Below are 26,756 nucleotides of genomic sequence, written 5' to 3' on the forward strand. Positions count from 1 at the left end.
TTTCCTAATTTCTTGGAAGACAACTGGCAAACAAATGGTTGTGTACCACTCAGAACTTACTGTTCTGCGTTGTTCTAGTGGTACGGTTGCGACATGTCCAGTTTTTCCGAAAAAACAGGCGACCATTTGCTTGGAAGTGGTTCGTGCGCGAACAGCTTTTGTTGGATTTGTTGGACTGCTGTTTACTTTCGGGCTCATACGCGTAAATCCATGATTTATCACCTATCACGATGTCATAGACGTGTTTCGAAGCCCCGCGATCGTATTTTTTGAGCATTTCCTTCGACCAATCGACACGAGCCTTTTTTTGAGCGATTGACAAATTGTGTGGGATCCAACGCGAACAAATTTGTTTGACAGTCAAATGTTTATGCTATATTGAATGTATGCTGGTCCCACTAATGCCTAAGATTGTCTCAATCTCACGATAGGTCACAGGACGATTTTGCAATATCAGTTCGCGCACAGCATCAATGGTTTTCGGAACAACAACTGATTTTGGACGACCTTCACGAAATTCGTCTTGGAGTGAACTACGACCACGATTGAATTCACCATACCATCGATAAACACTGGTCCTTGATGGAGCTTCATCGCCAAAAAATGAATCACGTCGAAAGTTGTAAAAAATAATCGCACGAAAATGGGCACGATTTAATTCCATTTTTGGACCGAGATGAATCGTTTATGTTACTGTAAACAACACAAATAGCGCTGGTATTTCAAAACGTTCTGAGTACGTAAAACCCAAAAAATGTCAAACTTTGCGATACAGCTGTCAGTTGCCAGATTGCAACACCAGGGTTGCCAAATCCCGAAATATAAAAGGCACCCCTCGTACACATTGCACCATTAGGTGGTACGCAAATAAAGTACTTACGGTAGCTATTCTTCAAAATAAAATTTAAGAAAACCCTATAATATCCAGCTCTGGTGTTTTGCACCTCTTGTTTTGCATCCTAAGTTTGAAAATATTAGGAAACTCATTCTCATGCTTTCCAAGGAGTTTTCATAAGCGGAGCTAAATATTATTGAATAATTTCAAATTTGTTATTTTTACATAATGCTATTTTATTTGCTTTATTTTATTATTTTTTATACATATAGTTTTCATTTTTTATTAATTTCTTTCCTAGGTTAGTTTAGGTTGGTATGGTTGCCCGAGGAATGAGCACACTTGGACGAGGAAAAACGCTATCGTTCTTTGTGGTACCATTATGAAGAGAGAGAAGAAGACCGATGGGATGCGGGGAGAGGTGGTGTTGTCCATACATCCATCGCAAAACGGACTTGAGGTAATTCCAAGACTCACACCATGCATTCCTCGCGCATAGTGGCCTGTGAGAAAACCCACGAGATTCAAGAGCTGATATTTTGTCAACCTCAGAAGCTCGCCCGAGCGCCCCCGGTCCCCATGGGGTGGGGAGGACTTCGCTCCCTTACAAGTTTGTGTACTTGCCCAACGCTCGCTGAGTTGGCGTGATGCCCATCTTTCCATGAGCAGACCGCAGGTAGTCATTGGGATCCCAATTGTCTCCTTTCGCGGGGAGATCACCTCACATGTCCCTTGTCTGGCCAGCACATCCGCCTCGTAGTTTTCCGCAATGTCCCTGTGATCAGGAACATAGATGAGGCTAATGTCGAAGGATTCGGACGCAGTCGAAAGAGACTTCGGGCATTCCCTGACCATTTTCGAATGCACTGTCACTGATCCGAGGGCCCTTATTGCTGCTTGGCTGTCGGAATAAATATTTACTTTCTTGACTGTTAGTACGCATGTGAGCAGCCAATCAGCTGCCTCCTTGATTGCGGCTACCTCTGCCTGGAACACACCGCAGTAGTCCGGAAACCTGAATTTGAGTCTGATGTGGAGCTTCTCGCAGAAAACTCCTCCGCCATATTTCTTTCCTAATTCCATTAAATTAAATTTATTAAAATTTATTTTATTTATTATTATGTATTTTTTTATATTATTAGTTCCTTTCTTAATTTTATTTATTTTTATTTTTAATTAATTTCTTTCTTAATTAAATTAAATTTTATTTATTTTACTGTATTCCATTTTTTTAAATTTTTTTTTATTTTTACTTATATTTTTTAATTTAATTTTATTTTTAATAATTTTTAATTAATTTTAATTTTTAAATTATTCATTTGCTAATTTTATTTAACTTAATTTATTTGATTGTATTATTATTTTTTCTTATATTTTTTCTTTTTAATTCATTTTTTCTGAAAAGTATTTAATTTATTTCTATTTATTTTATAATTTTTTTTTAACATATTGTTTTTATTTTCAATATTTTTTCTCTTTATTTTATTTCATTACTTTTTATACTTATATTTTTTATTTTTAATTAATATTATTACTTATTTAAATTATTTTTATTTGTTTTCATATTTTATTTTATTATTTTTGTTCTTTTCTTAAATTTTATTTTATTTAAAATTCAAACAGCAACATCAACTTCCAAAAGTAGGGACTTGCAGTTTTACGCAGCATCCGAAGTGCAGATGATTTTTGATGTGAAGCTTCTTTTATCACAAAAATACACTCGAAGGTTTGCCATTACCTGCGGAGGAGCGTTCAATATTAGAAAAACATTTTGTATCACTTTAGTGTTTCGTGCTCATAACTGTTTTCGAGGCAGTCTGCAACCGAGTGGTAGTCAGTCTCCAATCCATTCAGTTATGGTGTCCGTCAATTTTTTATTTTAATTTTTTGAAGTAATTTTTAATTTATTTTTATTTTATATTACTTTTTTTATAAAATTTTTATTTTATCCTACTTTTTTATTTTAATTTACTTATTTTTTTATTTTTAGTTTATTAATTTCTCATAGTTTAATTTAGTTTTTTTTTATTTTTATTTTATTTATTTCTATTTATTTATTTTAATTAGATTTATAAGATTTATTTACTTTTCTAAATTGCATTTCACTTTAATTAATTTGTTTTTATTTTATTGGCTGTTGGGTCATTAAATATTCGGAGTAGCCCAGCTTAGCACTGTTTCTTCGTTAGTATTAGCCCGTTGCGCGTTAAGTATGTGTGTATGCGTATGTATAAATTTAAGCGCTGCTAAGCGAAAAAAGCACGAGCGCACATCGGCTAAGAAAACGACAAAACCCAGAACACAAATGCACTAAATTTGTAGCTTTTGTGGAACTCGTTTTTACAAAAAACTCAATTTGAAATCTGCATTCCTCTGCTTCATTGGGAAGAAGGTACGTATTCCAGGGGAAAACTGGGATACAGTATAGCATACTTTCAGGCGTAGTGAAAGGTAAAGCTTCGTTGGAGGGAAACACGATTACATGGCCCTCTGAAACAGTGCAAACACTGGAATGAAATGCTCCAAGTGCGCAGAAAGTAAACAAAATCTTTGGAAGGTTGCAGAAAGATAATCAGAGAGGAGAGAGAGGAGAGAGTGAAAAAGAGCGCCAGCTTAAGGCCACTTGCTTCTAAATTGACAAAAGCTTTCGAACAAAAAGAGAAGCGCGCTAGATTTTGCTATACCTTCTAATGGTAGTGGTACTCGTATTACTCGTATTTCTCATTTTGCTGTTGTTATTGTGTTTGGCGTTATTGGCGACGGGTTGAAAGCACGCACAAGTGTTGTCCTACGTATCCTGTGGCATATAATTTATACTTAACACCTGCTAGCGCTGCTCGCAACACTGCCCCAGTCAGCGTGAATGTACATATTTTTGTTTGCGTATATACTACTTGTGTGTGTATGTGTGTGCAATCGAGTGCGAGCGTGCATTTGTGTTAGTGGATTGGCACTCATCCACACCCACGGCATTCGCTGCGAATGTAGGTCTGTATGTTAGATCCTGTGCGTTCAACCGTGATGGGCTACGGAACAAACATCGCACATCGCTCTCTGTTTATCATACCGAATATGAGTGCTTGCATGGGAGTGAGAATGGAGATGTGTATGTATGTGTGTGCTGTAGTGCTGTATTTATCTGCTTTGCATGTGTGTGCGTGTAATTTACGGCTCGCGCACTCGTTGCTAGCAGCTTTTGTGTTGGCAGTTTTTAATGTGAATGTTGTTGTTATTTTATTAATGTTTCGATATTCTCAAACCTACGCCAATTCATGCATTTCGCCCCCTCGACAGCTACTGGCAGAGGGACGATTTTTCATTCATGCGAATTTTCTTTAAATTAATTTTCCGTGTTTTGAGTGTCACATACATATAGCCGCACACACACACACACTTATTTATATAAATAGGCAGGCAGCTGGTGGCTATGCTTTTGGCTGTTTAGTTGCTGCATTGCCTTTGCGGTTGACTGCGCAAGCACGTGTGGGTTTTGCATTGTTATTGTAGGCAAATTTAATGAATGAGAGAGCAAAATTTACGATTTTAGACGGGAGGTGAGGGCGAGATGAAATAGAAAAATTAATAGGAAACTACCCATAATTCATTAGAAGAGTTAAATTAAAATTTTTACTGACGCGAAGAAGAGCTAAAATATGATTTTGTAAAATAGAAAACAGAAAATCATGTTTTACTTCATTTAATATGTTTCGATCTAATTCAGATGCGCTGAATTAAATTAAAATCTGTTAATTTCAATTCATTTATGTCAAACCAATTTATCCTGTTCAGTTTATTCCATTAAAGTCCATTGATGCTTTCCATTTCAATTCAACCGGGCTATTCGGGTCATGTTCTTCGATTTCGATGTAACTGAAATATGTTGCTCTCTGGTCAAAATAATGAGAGTCGTATTTTTTTGTTCACCCGAAAAAAAATTTTTTCAAGACTAACAAGAATTCTTTTTTTTTAAATGCTCACAACTTTGTCAAAAAAAAAACCGATTTTAATAATTTTGGGTTCAAAATGATCGTCATTACTTACACGAGCGATTTCGTGCAGAAACAGTCGATTTCGTGCAGAAACAAAAGTAGTCGAAAATTTTTTTGTTTGCAAAAAACAAAAAGTGCGAAACAGGTTTTTTACTCAAAAATTCACTACTCAAAAACAGCTCATTTTAGCTACTGGGCATTCAGGTTAATTGAAGTTTCAGGTGTCCTCTTGATTTGGAAAAAGTTATAAAAAAAAAAGAAATACACTTTTTGAAATATTGAATTTCGAAAAAATTTCAATGTTTTTGCTTTTTGCTAAATAAAAAATTTTCATCTACTTTTTTGCAATTGTTTCTACATGAAGTCGCTTGTGCGACCATTTTGAACCCAGAATTATTAAAATCGGTTCATTTTTGACTAAGTTATGGGCATTTAAAAAAAATGTTTCTTATACAATTAAAAAAAATCGAGTTTGGGCCGAAAAACAAAATTGCCGATAACTCCTGAAAAAAATTTTTTTCGGGCGAACAAAAAAATACGTGTCTCATTACTTGGACCAGAGAGCAACATATTTCAGTTACATCGAAATCGAAGAACATGACCTGAGTAGCCCGGTTGAATTGAAATGGAAAGCATCCATTGCATTTCATTTTATTTCATTGTATCAGGTCAGTCCATAAATTCGTGCGTTTTTCAAAGGTTGTTTTAAAATTAATAAAAAAGATGTTTAAAGTATTTATTCATCAATACTATATTTTCCTTCATTATTTACAATGTCTTCCCAAAGTTTAGGCAAATTTTTAATTCACTGCTCAAAAAATTTGTTGTCCTTGGAGCCAAAATACGCTTCGATATCCCTTTTTATAGCTTCTTTTGAGAAGTAGTTCTTGTTACTCATATGGGATTGAAGTCCACGGAAAAGGTGATAATGACAAGACGCAATACCCGGAGATATGGTGGATGCGGCATTAGCTCCCATCCGAGCTCGTTCAGCTTGCCTAGTGTTTGCCTTGCGGTATGAGGTCTTGCGTTGTCGTAGTGAAACAAAACTTTGCGCCTATTCACTAAAGATGGTCGATTTTTGTTAAGAGCCTCATTCAGGTTTGATAGCTGATGGGAATAATAATCAGCAGTTATCGTCTGGTTTGGTTCCAGAAGTTCATAATAAACAATACCGGCCATATCCCACCAAATAGACAGGAGAATCTTCTTGAGTCGACCCCCCTCTCTAGGGGTCAGTTCTGGTGTTTCATCTTAATCTCACTATTGGCGTTTGCGAACAGGATTATTGTAAAGGACCCGTTTTTCATCACTAGTAACGATACGGTTCAAAAAACTTTCATTCGCAGCAGCTGAGAACACACATTCAGCAGAGAAGGTTGGCGACGGAAAGTCTATGCGGAACCCATTTTCTCAGCTTTGAAACCTTTCCCAACTTAACCAGGTGCCTGTGAACTGTTCCATGCGATGAATTTAACCTCTGAGCTATCATATTGACTGTCAGATTTGGCTCAGCTTTCACGAGTTCGAGCAAGGAGTCGGAGTTCAGGACGACCAGCGCGCGGGGCATCCTCCGCGTCGCCGTTACCACTTCGGAATTTTGAAAACCACTTTTGCGCAGTCCTTACACTCACGGTATCCTCTCCGTGAACAGTGTTTATTTCTGCAGCAGCAGTTGTTACATTTTTACCACTTTTATAAAAAAATACAAAATATGCCTCTTATACGCGTTTGAATATTCCATTTTATTTTTTAACAACACGTGCTTCTATCCGCGTTTAAAATCACTTGTTGAATGCACAATATATCAAAGAAAATATAATATAAACAGTTCCGCTATATTCCGCGAATAATTTTTTGTATGCAAAAATCGTACAAAAGTGAAATTATGGGTAAAATACGCACGAACTTATGGATTGACCTGATAATTCATTTGAGGCCTTTTAATTTCATTTAATTTTCCTTCACTCCTTTTAATTTTAATTTGGCTCCATTAGATGTCGTTCCATTGGATTTTATTTAACATTATTTAATTTCATCTAACTTCATTTAATTTAATTTTATTTCTTTGAATCCATTTCACACTTGTTAAATTCAATTCAAACTCATTTATTTTATTCCATTTAATTTCACATATATACTTTCACTTTATTTAATTTTTGTTTTCATTTCTCTTGGTATCACTTCGTTTCGATTAATTTTATTTCACTTCAGTCCCTTTTTTCATTATAATTTATTTCTGTTTCCTATCCAACTCTTCATTTTGTATATTCATTTCATTCCATTTCGTTTTTGTTCGATGCTATTCTGTTTCATCTCATCTCATTTCTTCGCGCATTGATTCATTTCGTTTATATTTTTTTTCCTCTTTTAATTTAATTTTTTCCTTTGCAGTTTATTTCTTTTCGCTTCATATTATTTCAATCCAATTCATTTCATTTCATCGTTCCACTTTTACTTCATATCTTCATTGGATGCTACTTCAATTTATGCCGTTTCATTTTTTTGGTTTGCATCTCCTTTCATTTTATTTCGCCTCACTTTATTTCGTTTCATTCTTTCTCAGTCCATTTTATTCCATTTTTATTCAGTCCTCTTTATTTGTTGTATTTTATTTCATCCCATTTTATCTCGTTTCGCTCCGCATACCATTTCGATTCCAATTCACTCTAATCCGCATCATTTCATTTCTCCATTCCATTCTCATTTTATTTCGTTTCGCTTCGCATAACTTTTCGATTCCAATTCACTCCAATCTGCTTCATTTCTTTTCTCCAATTTATTCTCATTTTATTTCGTTTCGCTTCGCATTCCATTCCGATTCCAATTCACTCCAATTCGCTTCATTGCATTTCTCCATTCCATTCTCATTTTATTTCGTTTCGCTTCGTATACTATTTCGATTCCAATTCACTCCAATCCGCTTCATTTCATTTTTTCTTTCCATTTATTTTCATCCATTAAAATAAGCTCATATCATACGTTATTTTGCTCTTGAAAGCTCTTGAAAGCTTTCACTCTCTCCATATTGAAGTATTTCATTCGAAAATTTTGATTTTCTCTTCCTTTAAAAGCCTTACTGCCAACAGGACTTCTCTTAGCACCACCACTTTCGCGCTCTCATACTTGCAGCTTCCCGACATCGGCGCGCACATACACACACGCACAAGTCAAAGGTAATCAAAGGCAGCCACTGAACAGCAGCTCGGCTCAGCTAAGTTCAGTTCACTTCCAGCATCTGCAAATGATTACAAGACACACTAGGCCTTCGTGGCCTATGTTTGTAAGTTATGGAAGTGGATGTTGGAGTTATTCCACGATACTGAGCTCAATGATTTTCGTGCCTGGCTCCAAGTGCCAGCAATACAGCGCCTTTCAGTTGGTGTTCCGGTTTCGGGTTGTGCTGTTCGTTGCCTTTTCCTCCTAAATAACAAACGTGTCGTTTTCTCATCCATCTACATACATACACATAAACATACATACAAATGTACATACATACGCATGCACATATATCTGCATACAAACATTGACAAAGAAGTTACAAAAAAAAAAACGATAATAAAAAAATACCTACAACAAAAAGACAGAAACAGTAAATGTATATGGACTTTGAAAAGTGAAAGAAGAAATTGATGAAAATGACCACCAAATGTATGTTAATAAATTAATTGGAAATCGCAAAAGTAAATATAAGGAACAATTTTTGGAAAATGTGTGTTGCATGTGGAAAGTATGTGCGAAATTGTGAAATATGCATACATACAAACAAAATGAAATTGGCAAAAGAGCAAACAAATTGAGAGCAATTTGTAATTAATTGGCAAAACTGATGGTCTTTCAGGAAATTAATGAGTTTTGTGAGAAATTTTCAAAATTTGGTGCAACGCGTTTAATTGAGTTGGGTAAAAAGAAAATATTTTATAAATAGAAAAAAGTGCTTTAAAAGTTTTTAATTGTTTTTTAGCAAAATTTTGGTGGTTTGCTTTAAAGCTGATTGTTTGAGAATTAAGGGGCACAAAGTGTTAATAAAGTTTTCTATGAATTTTTATTTAAAATTATTGCTTATGAGTATATAAAGGAATTCTAAACAATTCTTGATAATAAAAAATTTAAATGCCGACAGTGAAATTCTCTAATTAAATAAGTTTGTTTTTCACTACATTTTTTAAACTCTTTTTAAATTTTTTTGGGACATTTTCTTAAATTTTTTAGTCCATTTTCGAAAAAAATTTTTAGTGCATTTTTTTTAATTTTTTCCAAAAAAAAAATCACTTTTTAAAAGTAGACTTTGCCTCTCCACTTACTGCTTTGTTCCGTGCCGTTGGAAAATGCTTTTAATAAAATAATATTTATAAAAATGAAATATATAACAGCGCTGCTTTAATTTTCAAAAACATGAGAGAAATTAGTATTTAATATAGTGAATTGTTTTCAGTAATATTAAAGTGAGTGGCGAAACTCGTAAAACTAAAAAAATTAAATATTTTTAGAATACAGTCACAGTCAAAAGTACTTCCACAAAGCAGCGATTTGCAATAAAATCAAGCGCTAGCTTTAATATGAAACATACCGTTATTGTCTACAATATTTTAAAATTGCAAGTTTTTTTATTATTACATCATTTTTAAATACAACTTAAAAAATTTTGAATTTTGAAAAATTTTCAAAGTTAAAAAAAAATTTTCAAAATTTTTTTATTTTGGAAAATACAATGTTTTAAAATTGCAAGTTTTTTTATTATTATTTCATTTTTAAATACAACTTCAAAAAATTTGAATTTTGAAAATTATAAAAAAAAATTTCAAAACTTTTTTATTTTGGAAAATACAATATTTTAAAATTCAAAAATATAAGACTTTAAGGATGCAAATTTTTGTTACATTTTAAATCTTAAATTTTTAACTGTTTTTATTTTTGAAAACATTTGAAACATTTTTTTTCGTATTTTAAGTATAATATATCAAAATTTAAAATTTGAATTCCAAAAATGTAATTTAAAAATGTTTCATTCTTAATTTTGTACTATCTGAGTTGGATTTGATAGTTCTAAGTTAAATTTTCATCCAATTCCAATTCAATTATAAATAAAATAAATGAAGATTCTTAAATTGCCAGATTAATTTAGGTGATTCTTTGTTTATTTGGAGAAATCTTTTTATGTTTGATATGCATGTAAAATTTGAAGCCTGTGCAATTTTTTTTAGGTTAGGTTAGGTTATGGTTGACTTCAGGCCACACCTAGGCCCTTTGGTTTCTATTGATAACTGATGGTGCCCGACACTGTTGTCATTAAACACAGATTTTTTGGGATATCAACGTATAGTTAAAGAGAATATGAGTACTGATACTTAGAGAAGGGTAACTCACTACTATTCTTCTTTGATTCTCACGAATTTCAAAAAAAAATTTTAAAGTATTTTTAAAATCACAGTATCAAATATCAATAAGCTGAATGAAGTGGCTTCTATTTTAGGAGCTATGAAATTATTTTTTTTCATTTTATGAAAAAATAATAGTAATAATAAAAAAGAAAATTGCTTCCCAAAAAGATCTTTTATGAAAAAATCAAACTAAATCTAACTCGCAAATAAATAATATTAAATTTTTTACGGCTTTTAAAAATATTTTTTTTTAAATTGTAGTTGGTGAAAAATAATAAATTTTCCTTTTCTTGTTCACTAAAATGTAGAGTTTGCAATAAATTTTTTTTTTTTTAATACAAAATATAATACACAGCCGGTGTAGCGTCTTTAAAAAGAATTCGAATTAAATTATTTTTTTTTTAATTTTGCAAATAAAAAATGTAAATATATTTTGGACGATTTTCTTATGCAACTGTGCGCTCCTCAGTGCGCTCCTTAACCTAGCCTAAGGTAAACGTACTTGGAGAAAAACTGCGAACCAATTTCGCGTTTTTCCAGCGTATTTTCTCAAGTGCTCCGCTAATGAAATTTGTTTCTAAGTAGTTTCACAACTGAATAAAACTGTTAATATTTGTACGTACTTCCTCTGATAGTAATGTCCCTTGAGCATCCATTTGGAGTCCATACCCAATCTTATTTAGCTCGCTTAAGAGGATCAGACCCGAAGAAGTAAGAGTTAAAACACAATTTAAAATCACTTAAGGTTAGCTGTTGATATTGGAAGTCTCTGAATAAAAAGACCGACTGCCACTTCTATCTACTTACCTACCAACCTCAACTGAGTGGGAGATCTGTTATATGAAGGGATCTAAGCTAAAAGTGGGAATATTTGGGTTGAATCAATCAAAAAATCAATTCCTCATTACAGATATAAATTTTAGTTTTCACAAAGCTTTAGAGCGAACCTGAGCCATTTGAAATATTTTATAATTTTTTAAAAAGTGACACATCTTTAACGCTCATACGCAAGTACTCCAACAGAGACGAAAATGTAAGAGACTTAAAGTCTCACGCAATTGCATAGAAATTTATTGTTAATCATTTTTAAAGCACTGATACCACAATTTAGCCGTGTTTGAAACCAAAGTGTGGCCTTCGCGGTATCGAATGTTGGATATCCACGTTTCTTCTTGTGGCTTTCTTTTGTGCACTCACAAGAAAGTATCAAATGTAATAGCTTTTAAAGCTAAGAAACTGGGTAATGAGTTATCTGCCGACTTTTAAAGCAACGAAAATATGTGCCTGTCGCACATCACCCTATGAAGTTTTAATTTGCTTGGGCAACCGTTTATAGATTCAAAAATGGAAACTTCACAGAGTTCTCGAGTTCATGAATAGTCTTAAATATTAAAAAAATATACTTCGAACAGTGAGGAATATAAAAGAAAGCTTTCGCTTTGATAACTGTTGTAATATTTACTCCTAGTGGAACCACCAAAAGTAGTTTAGTGCAAAGAAATTGTGCTCCTATGCGGCTAATTGAAATCACTCTTTCAAATTTCAATATTCGATTTTAATATTTCCTAACCTTTTCAACCGCAAGTTGATCTATTTGGTAAATGGCTCCACATAAATTCAATTTCTGACAAATCAAAGTAAAAAAATACTATGGTTCCAATTCCAAATGCTGGATAGAACTGCCCGTTTTTGCAAATTATACAGAAGTCAATATGTTTTTATAAATTTTTTTTTTAAAACATAATGGAATACGGCAACTCGCGGCTGCAGAACTAATTTCTTTTAAAGCGACTCAGGCGGCTATTACTCATACCTGTGTCTACAAACTAAGATGCACTTTCAGAGTAGTTAATTCGGTTTTATTTCTAACATTTATTACTAATATTCTATTAAAGCAATGTACTATAAACACCCCAAGTCAGTCAGTTAAAAGACTTGTTAGCGCATCAACATTGCCAGCCACATATATTGCCACATATTCGTGCAACAACGAAGCAGCTAGCCAGTCATCCAGGCTCAAAGTGTGCTCCCGCTTATCATTTCCGACTGGAATGACAGGCTCGCAGCTGGTCGCTGGCAGCATCAAACAAAGCTATGTGTGTTCTACTCCGTGTTTGTTGTTAGCAGCGCGCACTGGCCCACGTTGCTGCTTTTCACTTTTCCAAAATCGAGAGCAGACGCAACGCACGGTGTTGTGCTACTTCAGTGCAGAGCGCCATTTATACTTCTTTTTTGTGTTTTTTTCGTTTTTGTTTTTGCGTTCCTGCACTCCTGCGCCCACTTCATCTGCCGCTCCTGTTGCTGTTCCCATTTCCACTCGTGTGTGCCTTTCAGACTTACAGCCAGTGACTGTGAACTCACTTTGTGTATGTAAATGTTTGTGCGTGTATGTATGCCAGTGTCAGCCGTTTTGTGCGAATGGATTCTATAGTTTGAATAGATGCTGAATTTCGCTTTCGCTTTTGACAGCTCAGGCCAAAAACAAAAACAAGCAACCAAATACAGCAAATAAATAAATGCAAAAGCAAAAGCAAAGGGGCGAAAAGTGAAATTCTCCAACACTCTTGGCGTTGCTGAGCTTGAGCTTGAGCGCTGTTGCCCGCAAAATAAAGACAAAAACAAAACAAGCCAGTAGCAATAAATGCGTGCGAAGGCTTCGCTGCTGCTTCGCATCGTTATCGTTCGACGCTCTTCGCCGCCTCTCAGTGCGCCACATCTTATCTGCTGCCTGCCGCTGCAGCTCGTTCTCGGCACGCACACGACGAGACGATATGTCGTTTTCGGTTTCCAGTGTGGCTCGTTAGCGTATACGCAAAATTTTCGTCCTTTTGGCATGTGTCTCGGTCAACGGTACACTGTTGCATTTCCTTGTGCGTTGAAAGGGCGAAATTTGTCGATAGTTGCTGGTAAAAATATGTATAAATTTTTTTTTATTATAAATGTGGTTAGAAAACTTATTTGCAAAAAAGATAATTCATAAAAAACAGTTTAGCTAATCGAACTGGTTTCCGGCTCAAAGCGCAAGTGAAGGACGAAGAGAGTGTTTGTGTGTGTGAAAGTGAAATGTGGAAAAGCGTTTGCTGCCAAGCGAATAACAGGTGCTTGCTGCTGTGCTGTGCTGTCTGCTGTCCCCGCCTTCTCAAGAGTCCACATGTGATTTTTCCTCTTCTTCTTAGTCATCATGCATACATTTCCCTCTATTCCATGACTTCGCTGATGCGAAGTGCTGTGCTGCGCGCTGTTAGCCACCAATTAACTGATGCTGTCGCTCACCGTTTTGCTTCTTTTTACCAGCACTTTTGTGGTATTTTTAGTTGAAATGTGTTTCGTTTGGCTCTTTTCTATGCAATTCAATTTCAAGCTTCCTAAATTGAAAGTGAAGTTGCTGCAATAAAAATGTCTACATTTCCCAGAGTGAAAGTATTTCAAGTTCATTGCAAGCTGCTGGTGGAAAATAAAGTTTAAGAATTGCCGAGAATATGGCTTGTGGTTGTGTGGCGAGCGAAAATATGTAAGCATGTATAGAATTAGATTCCACAACACAGAGAAACAGCAGCTGAAAATAAATTGACAATGGGGATGATGTGATGTTGTGCAAAACGATTGATAGAAATAAGATTTCCAGTTAGCTGGAAAGCAATCCATTTGGTTTTTCGTGAATTTAAAGTACAATACTTAAAGTAACCGCACGGCAGTTGAGTGAAAAATTTTGAATCTTTTTCTGGAAAAAAAATTTAATGAATTAGATAAACTATATTTCTTAAGACGATTCGCCCAAGTTCTGTAATTCAGTTCCGGGTACATTTCAATGCACGTGCCAGAAAATGTTAATGAAACTCTCTCAGAATTAAACTAGAGAAACTACCTGATTGCCTTTATTTCCCAAAGGTCAAAAAATGCCCATTTAGGCTCACGATTCCCGCACCTTCTAGCGCCTTTTGCAGATCAGAACTTTGATACCTTGAGTTCGTAACTGAAAAAAAATATTCCTCCCCACTTTTTTTCCTTTCTTCTCTCTAAATATTATAGAGAGGGAATACTCTCCAAGGCTGCCCTAAGGCAATAAGCTGAAAAGTACCTAAAGAGCTGAAAAGTAGCTGGGATGTATTTAAAGTCGACAACTACCGAGCTAGTGATTACTTTCCACAAGTGATACGTTAGGTTAGGTTATGGTGGTAGTCGATCTGTACGAGCAACTCACTTACACTTTACAAGTCTATTGTGTTACTACTGTCCGACACGGGAACCTCACTTCGTAGAACCAGTGGCTCTTATGAAGCGCAGGATTTGTCCAATCCCTACACCGAACCGTTTCGTAAGAGAATTGAAAAAGTATCTACCCAGAAAACCTACTCTGATTTTAGCTAAGGCTGGACAATTGCAAAGGAATGCTGAACTGTTTCTTCCGCTTTCTCATCTCTACGACTCCTACAATATTCGTGGAAGAAAACTCCTAAACTCAGGGAATGCCTGTCAAATAGTCAATGACCGGTTATTAAGGATGGTTAAATTTCAAGGGCCGATTTTGAATTTGAACCACACCTAAACGTCAATAACACTGTTGGACTTCTTTCTTTGGGATTATTTGAAAGAAAAGGTGTACGTCGATAAGCCAGCTACAATTCAAGAGCTAAAGGATGAGATAATTCGGCACATTAACGGCATAGAACCACAATTATGCCTCAGCGTCACCGAAAATTTGGACCATCGGATGGCGGTGTGCCGCCGAGGCCGCGGCGGCCACTTGGCCGATATTTTGTTCCATACATAATTGAGCGATATCAATATTATCATAGTAAAGAGAAATGACAATGGTTTCCTAAAAAAATTGTATTTTATTCAAAATCAACATCGGCCCTTGAAACTTAGCCACCCTTTACAAGCCACGACCTTCGAGATATCCGCTCTTGATTGGCTAAGCAGTTTCTTTGCCTTTTTATTATTTATTTGCGGCCAAAGTCGTCTAGCTATTAAGCTTGTGCCTTCATCTCAACATGACTTATTGTCCTCTTAATGTTTTTAATTATTAGTTTGCTGGTGCCCATAGGTATCCCAAAGGTACTTCTATCACCAAGCGGTTGAAGAGTAGTACCTTTTCTGGCTAGCTCATCGGCTTTACAATTTCTCTTATCTCTGTGCCCCGGAACCCAAATAAGGCTGACCTTGAATACGGCACTGGTATCATTTAGGGTTGCTCGGCATTGCTGTACAACCTTTGTTTTTAGTATAGGCGCCCGCATTCATTGATTTAATGGCCGCCTGGCTATACCAGACTTTTTGCTACATCGTGCGTCTTTAGATACGTAGCCACTTCTCTTATAGTTAGAACTTCTGCCTGAGAAATGCTGGAATAGTTTGATGGTCGAACGGATAGCTCTAATCCAAGTTCCTTCCTTCTACAAGTGATTACAGGCGGTAATATCTCATGAAAAATTCAATATAAGAAGCTGTTAGCAACTTAGGAGCGGCTTCTGCCACAATAGTTAGAATAAATATCTGCCTGGACAAGCAAGCGCCCGCGGGTCCACTTCAGAAGGAGTAATAAACTGTTTGCTTTTTGCCTGTGTTGGAGATACTGGAACATACCAGGCAACGAAACGAAAAGGTACATGAGCAGGCACACCACTTTTATTGACCTGCCAGAGCTTTTATGTATCATTCGCTTCCTGAAAACTCTTGTCCAGGGAAGTTTTACTAAAAGAAGTAGATATAAAGTGGAAACAATCAGGAACTAAAGCCGAACGGTACTCAAAATTTATAGGTGAATCGAGGATAGTAGAAAAAGTAAATATATGACAGGTGTGCAGGTTTATTGACTCCTTGGCTTATTTAAAAAATTCCTATAGTTTGGATCCATTTTCCAGAGCACCGGGGGTCTAGTTTTTTGATGGAAATAAGTGTTGTATTTACTTCAAATTTAAAGGGGGCAAATATAAACAGAAATGGGAGATTTTCAGAATAACCAAACTTCCACGAGGCAAAGTCTAGTGGTATTGGGGATCCTTTTCTGAAATACTTTTGCATAGAGAAATTATTAATTAATGTTTTGAGATAAGTAGGCTTGATAAGAATTCAAAATTTCAGATAATTTATTTTGTTGCACTATTTAAAAATAAAAATTTTCTTATAAGGGAGTAGTTTTCAAAAAAGAAATAAATTAAAATGTAAAATCTGAAATTATATGAAATCCCTATCTCAGTAAAAGAGTATCGACAAGAGAGGTAGGCATTGCTTATGGCGTATTTCGTCGTCTTAGATTTGCTATAAGTCGTATTAAGATTGTCCTACTGGTTTATGAGGTATATGTGATTAAGTGGAATCACTTTTTCTTTGGCTGAATAGCGGTAAATTGCAAAAATCTCAAAACTTATCCTTAAAAAAGAATTCTACATAAGGATTGGGTAGTGGCATCCGGTGCCCAAAAAAAAATTTTTTAAACAGCGTAATTATAAATAAGTACACGGAGGCTGCTTCAAATATAATCCCAAGCCCATGCAATGGGCCGCAGAAAATTAAAACATGTGCATGAAACACTATTGAAGTGGACTCGCAAGCGGGATTTCTGAGCGGCGGGACAGCTCATTTTTAGTTGATCGCTTAGCGGCAAATAATACAAAAATGGCGAAGGTTACTATAGACCTTTTAATTTCATCTGTATAAAGTCCGAATTTTAAAAATAAAAATATTACAGACTGCCCTTGACAACCACATTCTCCGCTCAGCCATTTGTTGCGTGTCCGCGGACTAAAAAGTACTCATTTCGATAACCGTCAGTTTTAGTGGCTTTTAGCTAAGTCATCGGTTTCCTAAGTTACATAAATCTTCCTTAAAAAGGAATAAGGTTCAAGTCCAGTGAAGCTGTGAAAGAGAAAGTGGCACGGCGGTGATACTTCTAGGACGATTTTAAACGGTAGAAGATTCTCATGAAGCATTGTAGGGAAAGAGGAGTGAAATATTGAATTTGATACTTATCCGTCTTGTCTTGTCCGTCAGGATATTTAATTTATACAAATTTTTTGTACACATAGATCAGGATCATTATGAAACTTCCAAAGATTAAGAGTTTAAATTAAGACAAAAATATGTTTTGCTGGCATATTGAGGCACTACAATTTTATGACATAGACCATATTTTTTTTGCCTTCTTGGTTGACACTTATTTTTGTAGGTCGTGCAAACCGCCAGTATATGCAGATGTGTAGCTTTTAGAAGCGCGTACCTAATATTTCCTTAGCCTACAGGCGTGTGGAACTCAATTTATTAAAATCAGTACAAATTGTTTCTGAAATATTGGCATTGTTGCCATGGTCCAATCAGGTTTAAATTATCCGAACTTTACAGATTTATATCACGCCAAGAACAGTCCCTTAAGCAACAACATTTTTTTTTTTTCCTCCTCTCCGGGTCATAGGGCCTCGACAAGACTCAGTCTTGCTTTGGTATTGTTAATCTAAACAACAGCAACAACAACGCTTAGGCACTTTTTAAACTTTTAAAGCAACAGCAAGTGCATAACGTCACTCAAGTAAATATTTCAAGAAGCTACATTATTTTCAATAAATTTCCAAGTCCATAAACAATAGGGAAAATTATAATAAATACAAAACGGCAAGGAATCTGTATACTTAGGTGTATCCCGAGTTTATATTACCGCAAGTGGAGCTTAAGTACATTGCACTTACCCCAGCTCATTTTCAAAGTTAATTGCCAGCACAATGGCCGAACATAAAAGTATGAGTGGCTAAAAGAAAGCATGAATGAAATATGCAGCAACCAGTGGATCTCAGCACGAAGGACAACGACGGTCGACAGTCGTCGGTGTTAGACGCGCGTTTGGAGGGCTTTTGTCTAGCGTCTTTTGTGTTATGTTTTTACGCAAAAAGCTTTGAAGGTCAAATGAAGGCATCAACATTAATGAGAAGTAGCACTATTAAGCCAAAATCAAAAACGAAAAAAAAACATGAAGCGTTTTTGTTACATTCGTGCATACATATTTTATATTACTTGTAGGTATGTATAAGAATTTACTAAATTACTTTTTTTTATTTTTTATCTTTGCAGTAGCGAATATCAACAGACAACAGATAAAAGACAAAATGACAAGCATCAGTGGATAGATACGACAAACCGCAATGCGAATAAGGGGGAAAATGCACGAAATGTATTAGCAGCAGGAGGAATGAACGGCCAAGTAAAAAAGTAAAAAGAATGCGATGAAAGAGGCAACTGACAGAAATTGACTGAAAAAAAACAAAGCAATTGGCGCTTGTTGGCATTAAAAGGCAACAACGCAAATTGAATTAGTGAGAAACTAAAATTGTGTTGTGGAAAATTAAAATTAGCAACATTTTTACAAATCTAAAACCATAATCGGGTAATAAACAACATTCAAAATAATGACTTAAGGTGAAATTGCGCAGAATTATTGAAAAATTACCGTTCTTTTCTGAGCTTGTTTGTTGAATGCAAAATATGGGAAAGTTCCGACAGCAGCCGAGCATCACTTAAATGTGTTTCAAAATATTTTCTTGCGAACCAATAACTAAAACACACGAAAACGAAAAAAAAAAGAAAAATTGCATTCAATAAATTTGTAATTATATAAAAAAAATTTAAAAATGCCAGAAAAGTGTAAAAAATTATGTAAAAACGAAACTTAGCAAAAAACAAAAAGTGAAAAACTTCGAACCAAAAAAAATTGAGTTGCAATTAATTACAAAAAAAAAACAAAAGTAAAAAAAGTGACAACTAAACACTGAAACTTAAAAATAATATTGGTTTTTTGCGAAATTAGCAATTTAAAATAATTATTTCTATTATATAGAAAAAGAAAACTTGCGGCTAATTAATAGATAATTGGCAAAATGTGCAAAGAACGGGAAACGAAAAAATAATAATCGCCAACAAAAGAAAAATAAAGTAAATTAAAATAAAAAATACAAAAGCCCAACCAAATTGAAAGTAAATTTCATTGAAAATCAAATAAACAAACTGCAACTGGCATTCGCAGCCAACACTCCGCGTGTGTTTCAATTTTCACACTTCCATTACAAAGCGATTACATCAGATCAAAGTAGTTAAAGCAAATAAACAATAAACCAATAAATTAGAATTGTAATTTGCAAAAAATCACGCACATATACTGCATACATACAAAAACAAAGATATGATAGAGTAAATACTTAATTAGAAAATAAAATAATATCAAATTTCATAGTCAACCAGTAGTTAAATATTTGTAAAAGCGCAAATGCAAATTGTTTCCACTAGCAGGCAAAGAAAAAGAAATATTTCACTAATTGCATTAAATAAACACATTAAAAAATCATTAAACAAATAAATTACATACCAATTTCGTGTAATTCAGCGCATTAAAAGCGAGAATGGCAACCGTTTGATGTTTGTAAAAATACGCAAAGTTAGTTGAAAAAAATAAATTCCATAAATTGAAAGCATTTCGCCATACGTGAAACAAATTTTCATCACTCCAACGCTTCAAAAACCAAAAAAAAATTATAAAAAATTAAACAAAAACTTAACTTCTGAATGTCCTTCTATGGAAATCCTCGCATTTAAATTAGTGAATTAAAAGCAAAAAATAAAGGCAAATTAACAAAACAAACAAAACATTAAATATAATTCGTTACAATTAAGCAAAGCAAAACATAAAAATAACAGAAAAAAAATCAACAGCAACGTACACGCACATATACATATGTAAGTTCAAACGAATGCATTCAGCAGCTACGCAATAAATATTTCATGAAATTATTGTAAGTGTTATACGACAAAAAGAAAGCAACAAAAAGTATAAATATTTAGAAAGTCGCCCGCGATTGACGCGCCACTCTCATTTTCGTCGAAATAAAAAGTAAATTGTGGCATATTTTTAAGCGCTCATCAAATCGAGAGAATAAACTAATTATATAAACCATCTAAAAAAATCATATAACATTAATATAAAATCACTCAACTAACTGCGTAAATAATTTATATGTATTCGTGCATTCCAAACATACACTCATACATACTTACATATATAGCGATTGTTTCTTAAAACGGTGTTGTGTAGCATAAGATTAGAGTGAATTCAATAGTAACGAAACGAAGGCTAATCCCAAATCTTGCATTGTACGAGCGAACAAAGAGTTGGTGGAGAGAGGTAAGTGCCTACTGAAAATTTAATTTTTTATTTATTTGCTATAGAATGTTAAAATTTTCACTGCAGTTAATGACTATGCACAACACAGAAAAGAACAGTTGTAATTGTTGTTTATACTCATTAACTCACTTACAATACAGAGTCAGCTACATTGCTCCATTGCTGGCCTAACAGAAAATGTTATGTTAACAGTGCTAGTCGTATGCAGATTGTAAACATTTTTAAACGAGATGCTTTCAGGCGCAGGCAGAGCTGTAACTAAACTAAATAGAGAAGGGAATTCAATGTTGAGTGCAAGAATTCTTTTAAAGAAATTTGCTTTTATTTTTAGCATAAATACAAATTTCAGGTAGTAAACGAAGTAAATATTCTCACTGTTCGAAAATAGAAATTAAACCAAAAGCATGAAAATTGACAAATGAACCTCTCTGCATAAAAGTTAGCACAGCTCTGATAGCAATGTGTAGTCTGTAGTCCGCAAACGTCAGACAGAAAAAGAAATCAGCTGTTTGAGTTAACTCTTACTTAGTTATTTACTGCTGCCCTGATATCCTTGTGGAGCAGAGGATCTGAGTTAGAGTTAATTCTTGGGGGGTTGAAACTCTTTACATTTTTGAAACTTAACAGAGCTACGAACTGCAGTGAAATTCGTTATGAAAATGAGATAAGAAAAACGGTAAATACTTTCAGTATTTATAATTTCAGGTATTTATAGTATACTAGTATGCATAGTTCTGACTTTCCAACACTTAAAAATAGGTCGCATTTTAGCTATAGCTACAAAGCAGCAGTATATCTGCTGCCGCTGTAAAACTCATTTAAGTAGTAGCTAATTTGCTTGTCTCTTGTTTTTTTTTAGCTAATACCCGATTATGATTCCAACCACTGAAAATCAAACAATTTTTAATTCGGTGCAGTTTTCAGGGACGCCTCTATGTTCGGGTGTCCATCTTACATTTGTGAAACACTTCACTGTCAACTCGTTCTGAGACTTTCTACCTTCAATGGTTAACTTAGAAGATGAACTTTTGTTCTATATGGCTTGGCTGTCAGGGTACATTGTGGTAGACTATGTTGAGCTGGCAGCACAACTGACCTAAAAGGCTGAATCTCTTGCTGCCACTAACTCACACAGAAATACACTGGAATCGACAGGCAGTTGTACGTTGAGGCTTAGTGAGAGTTCTTATGAGAAAACTTTACAGCCAACCTGGCTGAATAGCTTTGCGCCATCGATGATGGTACCAATATGTGCTGGACATAGATCCGTAAAGTTTTCTCAGCGCTACTTTTATAAATAATGTGTAAAATTTAAAAGGTGTAAGCCTGATGATTCAAGCTGCGTTAAGTAACGGAAAAATATTTTGTAAAAGTTTATTAAAAGTTGATAGACATTCACTTATGTTTTGGACCATGTACGTTTTGTTTGAATGTAATTGATAACTGAAATACTTAAACTTTAAAGATCAAACGCCCATATGAAAATTGCAATCGTCGTTTCAGAAATTTGGTTGCTTGAATTCCATTAAGGTTCTTGTTAAAATTGCAGAGAACGAACATAAGGCGAGAACAGTTTGAGTTTATTTGGTAGGCCCTTTTGCAAATCTCTTTCTGTTCTTCAGAAGGAATCTGCTCACCACATGCAGACCCTCCGAGAACTTCTGCTTTCGTTCTTTGCAACATTTTGTCATAACCATTTTTGCATTCGAAACCCTTACTGAAATGTAAGAAATCATTTTTAAAACCTGCATTTTACTCTAAAAAATTAAAAAAAAATATTTTATGAAAATATTAAAAAGAACGGCAGATATTACATTTAAAAAAACAATTACCAAAATTTTCAACACTAAATAAATCACAAAATTATAAATTAGTTTTCAAAGTTTTTTCAGCCTACTTTTTATTAGGCACAAACTCATTTTTCGATATCCAAAATATTTTATTTATTGACGACAAGGAATTGCTCATACATATATGAGGCAATGGTCACTTTGTTTTTGCATTTTTTTGTTGGGTGAGATAGGGTTCAAAATGCCTTCGTACTTACAGCGACCGTCATCTACTGCGCCGAGTGGTGTGGTCACAAATATTCCCTCCTCTCATTCTGGGGGACACCCTTCCCGGAACTACTTCCTGCATTACTTCGGGAGTGCCCAGAATGGCATCCATAAATGACCAATTCTATGCACCCACGTCTGGGTCCACTGTATTTGTAGCCAGCTTTCATGCTATCAGGCTCGTCTTCTTGTGTCTCTTGTGTTGTGATGCTTCGTTTTGTTGCACTGTGTCGAGGTCTATGTTTTTTCAGTAATACGTTCTCGATATATCTCTTTACCGGGTTCCAGCTGATCTCGCGTTCGAGCATTTTGTTGACTATGTTGTTCGGCGCGATGTCGCCAATCAGTTTCCTTAGAGCAACTCTTTCCGTGCAAAACGTGTTTCAGCGTCATTGCTCGGAGTTTCGCAATGTATGCACTTGAGATCGCTTATCTTGTCCATGCCGTTTAGGTATCTCCGGAAGCATGCGTAGTCCGAGAGGAATTGAGTTAAGATGTAATTAACTTCTCCCAAGTTTCATTGGACGCTTTTGCCTATTGATGGAATAAGTTTGGCCGCTCATTCGCCACTCGGTTCAGTGTCCCATCGAGTATCTCCCCGCCGTTCGCAAAGACTGCGACGGCAGAGACAGTGCGGTAGGCTGAGGCAACTCTGAGTGCCGCTGTGCCGAGTGCCTCCAGTGCTTTGCAGTAATTGAGTCAGTAGTAATTGAACAGGGTAGTCAGCCTGATGTTATTTTGAGATATGTTTATCTTTTCATCTTATTTATAAACTGGTTAAAAGAGATGGAAGACTGAATACTCTCAATTGCATGCTAAATTTGATAAACAATTTTAACTACAAATTTCAAATTTTAAATGTTTTTTCTCGAAAAGGTGAGTTCTAAAAGTGTATTCTCGTCTATTGTCATCCACTAGTCTGACTTATGCGGAATTTTCATTAAATTTTATAATAAAATATGCCACAGTTTACCCAGTTAGGCTGATTGTGAATTGGAAGTTGAGCATAAATTATTCCGAATAGTCAAACATGTCGGCCTTTATCAAAGTCAGGCTGACAAAAAAGTGAAACAAAGGCCACAACCAGAAATGAATCACTTAACCAAAAACCAAGCCATAGATTATCCTCATTCTTGCTTAAAGCGTTAGGCAACATAAGAAAATTTAACTAAAATTCAATATAAAGGGCACTAATACATGCATACACATCTTGATAAATTGTAATAAATGCGCATTTACGTAGCGAAACTCACTCCAAACATAATACAAGAGAAAGAGATGAATGGAATAGTCAGATTTGGGAAGAAAAGAGCCTTACAGAGTGCCATTTACTTTCACCTAATTAAACACAAGCTTGAGTATATCTTAAGCCGTGCTTCAATACTATAAATTCCACACTGCTAAATTTTATCTCTCCTCCTAAAGCCTACCTACATATCCTACAAATCCTCAGACAACGGAACTGCTCACACATGCACTCACGCACACGTAAGTGCAGCGCAATGCACACATCCCAGAAGGGCTTACTTATAGGCGCTTTTCTCCGCTTCAGCCTTTTATATACTCGTATACAGGCGCATTAGTGCCAAGCAAACAAAATAAAATTCACCGAAAGTACTGTCAGAGAGGTTAAGGGGGAGATGAAAACAAAAATACGTGGAAGAAGAAGTGGCTGAGCAACAGCAACAGTGAAAATTGTGTGAATAAGTGAGTGCGAAAAAGCAGCTGCAAAGTGCCAAGTAGCTGAAGGAGGCGTCACACTCATTCAACCCGAGCAAGAGATGCGCCAAAGAAGCGCCACTTGTTGTGAACGATGGACGGTGTGTGCTGAGGCGAAGCGACATAAAAAGGGATACTTGGTGGCATATTTACGACTACTAAGTATGCATGTATGCGTGTGTTTTTGGCACTATTTTCTCGCACTTGCAATTGTTTGCTCTCATGCCCGCACTTTCACCTGCAAAGCACATACGATTATTTCTGGGTCGTAGACTTTTTCAATGAATGTGAAATTAAATGAAATTTATTTTCGCGAATGCGATACAAATTAAAAGTGTAAATTTACACACACGGCATTGTAGGAAATTAAGCGTAGGAGATATGTTTACGTGGGAAGATGGAAAAGCGATATAAAGTGGAGAAAGCTCCCACTTTCTTAAATATTTGAAGACATTGCAGGAATAATAAATGTACGGCAAAGAAATTAGAGAAAGAGAGAAAATAGTTCTGGCAGTTTCATGTAGGAAAAAATACGAAGGAAAGCAACAAAAAAGAGTCGAATGCGTTTGTCTAAATTTATTTCGAGTTGATGAAAATTAAGTTCTCGCAATGGGTGAAAGGCAAAGTGCAAAGAAACTCGTCTAGAATTGCAGAATGGAGAGAAAATAAATTAACGTATTCAAATGCATGGAATTAGAAATAGTTTGCTTAAAATGTAACACCAGGAATTTAGAAAATTTGTTTATTTTGGCGTAAACTCTAGTTTGTGGTCATAATTTCAATGAAACTCGAACAGTTATGGGAATCGCACTAAGAAACTTTCAAGTATTACTGAGCTCAGTGACAGCTATTCATGAAAAAGTGCGTGTAGCGTAGTAGACATAACAGAAATGAAACTTTCAAGGCAGACAAAAAAAGAGAGAGAGACCCGAGAGAAAATGAGAGAGAGAGAGAAAGAGAGAGAAAGAATATACAGGTATCCCTCGTATAACGCGATAGTTACGTTCCAGAAGAATTGCGCGTTATGTAATTCCGCGTTATCTAAAACATAGTTTTGATATAAATTTGGGGGTTATGTTCCAATAGGTTTTTTTTTAAATAAAATACATACAAAATAACAGATGCACATATATTTCAACTCAATACTAAAGTTCAGACTTTCTTATACAATTAAAAACACAAGATATGAATAATAATACTTATGTACATACATATTTCAAAATTTAAATAATTATGTGCACATTAAAAAATTTAAAAACAAACTAAAACAAATTAAAGGTTTATTAAAAACTTTATTGTTATTCTTCAAACTTCATATGGTAATTAATCTGTTTCACTGTCTTCAAAGATCTTTGCACGTGGGCGTTTTGGGGGAGCAATAGCTTCATCAGAAGATATTTCTTCAACATAGCTTTCGCTATTGGATAAGAAACTTTTTCCAAATCGCGTTATATCGAAACCGCGTTGTATAAGACCGCGTTATACAAGGGATACCTGTATATCTAAATAAATTCACAACATTTGCAGAGAACACAAATAGACAAAATTTACAAAAAACGGAGAAGCATTGACCGGTGTGGGTAAACGCCGGACACAAACCGTGGCAACAACGCGCACTATTCCGAGCGTTTATCACCTGCACAAACGCTGCGATTCCAGGACCGCAGCAACGGCACACATTACCGCAAGGCAATACCAATAAATCCGACGCCGAAATGGATAACACTTTATAGTACGCTTTAGCACTAGCCAGGAAACGGAAACAAGCGCCAAAAAGTAGGCACCAAAAAACCACGCCAAAAAATTGGGACCAAAAAACGCCCCAAACAGTAGGCACCAAGGAAATATAACGCCAAAAAGTAGGCACCAAAAATATATTCCCTACAAGGTTGGGTCTGGAAAAATAGCCCAAAGTGTATCTAAGATATGTATAAAGTATAGCCTCTCTCCTTTTCCTCTACGTTATTTCTCTCGCGGAACGAAAATGCCTAAAACGTTGCATGGCCTTGAAATTTTACTCTTCATTCTCGCTCGTCCATCGACGCCTAAGAAGTTTCACTTCAAAAATAATGAAAAAAATCTGAATGGGTTGGTTTTCGAATATGACAAAAACTATTTTTTTTTCTAAAAATTTTAGACAAAATCTTTAAGTGTTTTTGAAAAAAAAAAAAAAAACTGTGTATATAAAAAAAAATTTAAATGATAACAAAACCAACCACTTTAAAAACACACAACGTTGCATATTTCTCAAAATTAATATTTTTTCATTTTTTTTCTTGTTTCAAAATGGTTTCTGTTTACATCTTATTATATTGAAACCTGCAAAGAAAGCAATTTTCAGAAAAATGTGCGACAATGTGGTAATTCACGATCACCTGGTAATCTATTATCCTTATTGGGAATCTTGGAGCCGCCCACAGATGGCTTTATGCTTTACGGGAGGAAAGCTTCGCTCTTCGGTTACCCAACCATTGTAGCATATTTTCATGCCAAAGTATCAGCCTTATAGAGGCTGTGAAACTGGTCAGTATCGAAACAGTATTCATATTTAATGACAGCCAGACATCACAATTTGCTAGCGGCGCACGCATACAAGATAGGAATTACAAACAA

General features: G+C 35.1%; 1 long non-coding RNA gene across 1 annotated transcript in view; it reads left to right on the forward strand.

Annotated features, from left to right (window-relative positions):
- Nucleotides 1-8,123: 8,123 nt before the first annotated feature.
- LOC128863932 (uncharacterized) overlaps nt 8,124-26,756 on the forward strand; it is an 83,242-nt gene continuing 64,609 nt past the window's right edge. Inside the window, exons 1-2 of the long non-coding RNA XR_008454636.1 lie at nt 8,124-8,475; nt 18,267-20,367. This is a non-coding gene — a long non-coding RNA (uncharacterized LOC128863932). The remainder of the gene's footprint in view (nt 8,476-18,266; nt 20,368-26,756) is intronic.

This window comes from Anastrepha ludens, chromosome 5, assembly GCF_028408465.1.
Source record: "Anastrepha ludens isolate Willacy chromosome 5, idAnaLude1.1, whole genome shotgun sequence".
Classification (NCBI taxonomy): domain Eukaryota; kingdom Metazoa; phylum Arthropoda; class Insecta; order Diptera; family Tephritidae; genus Anastrepha; species Anastrepha ludens.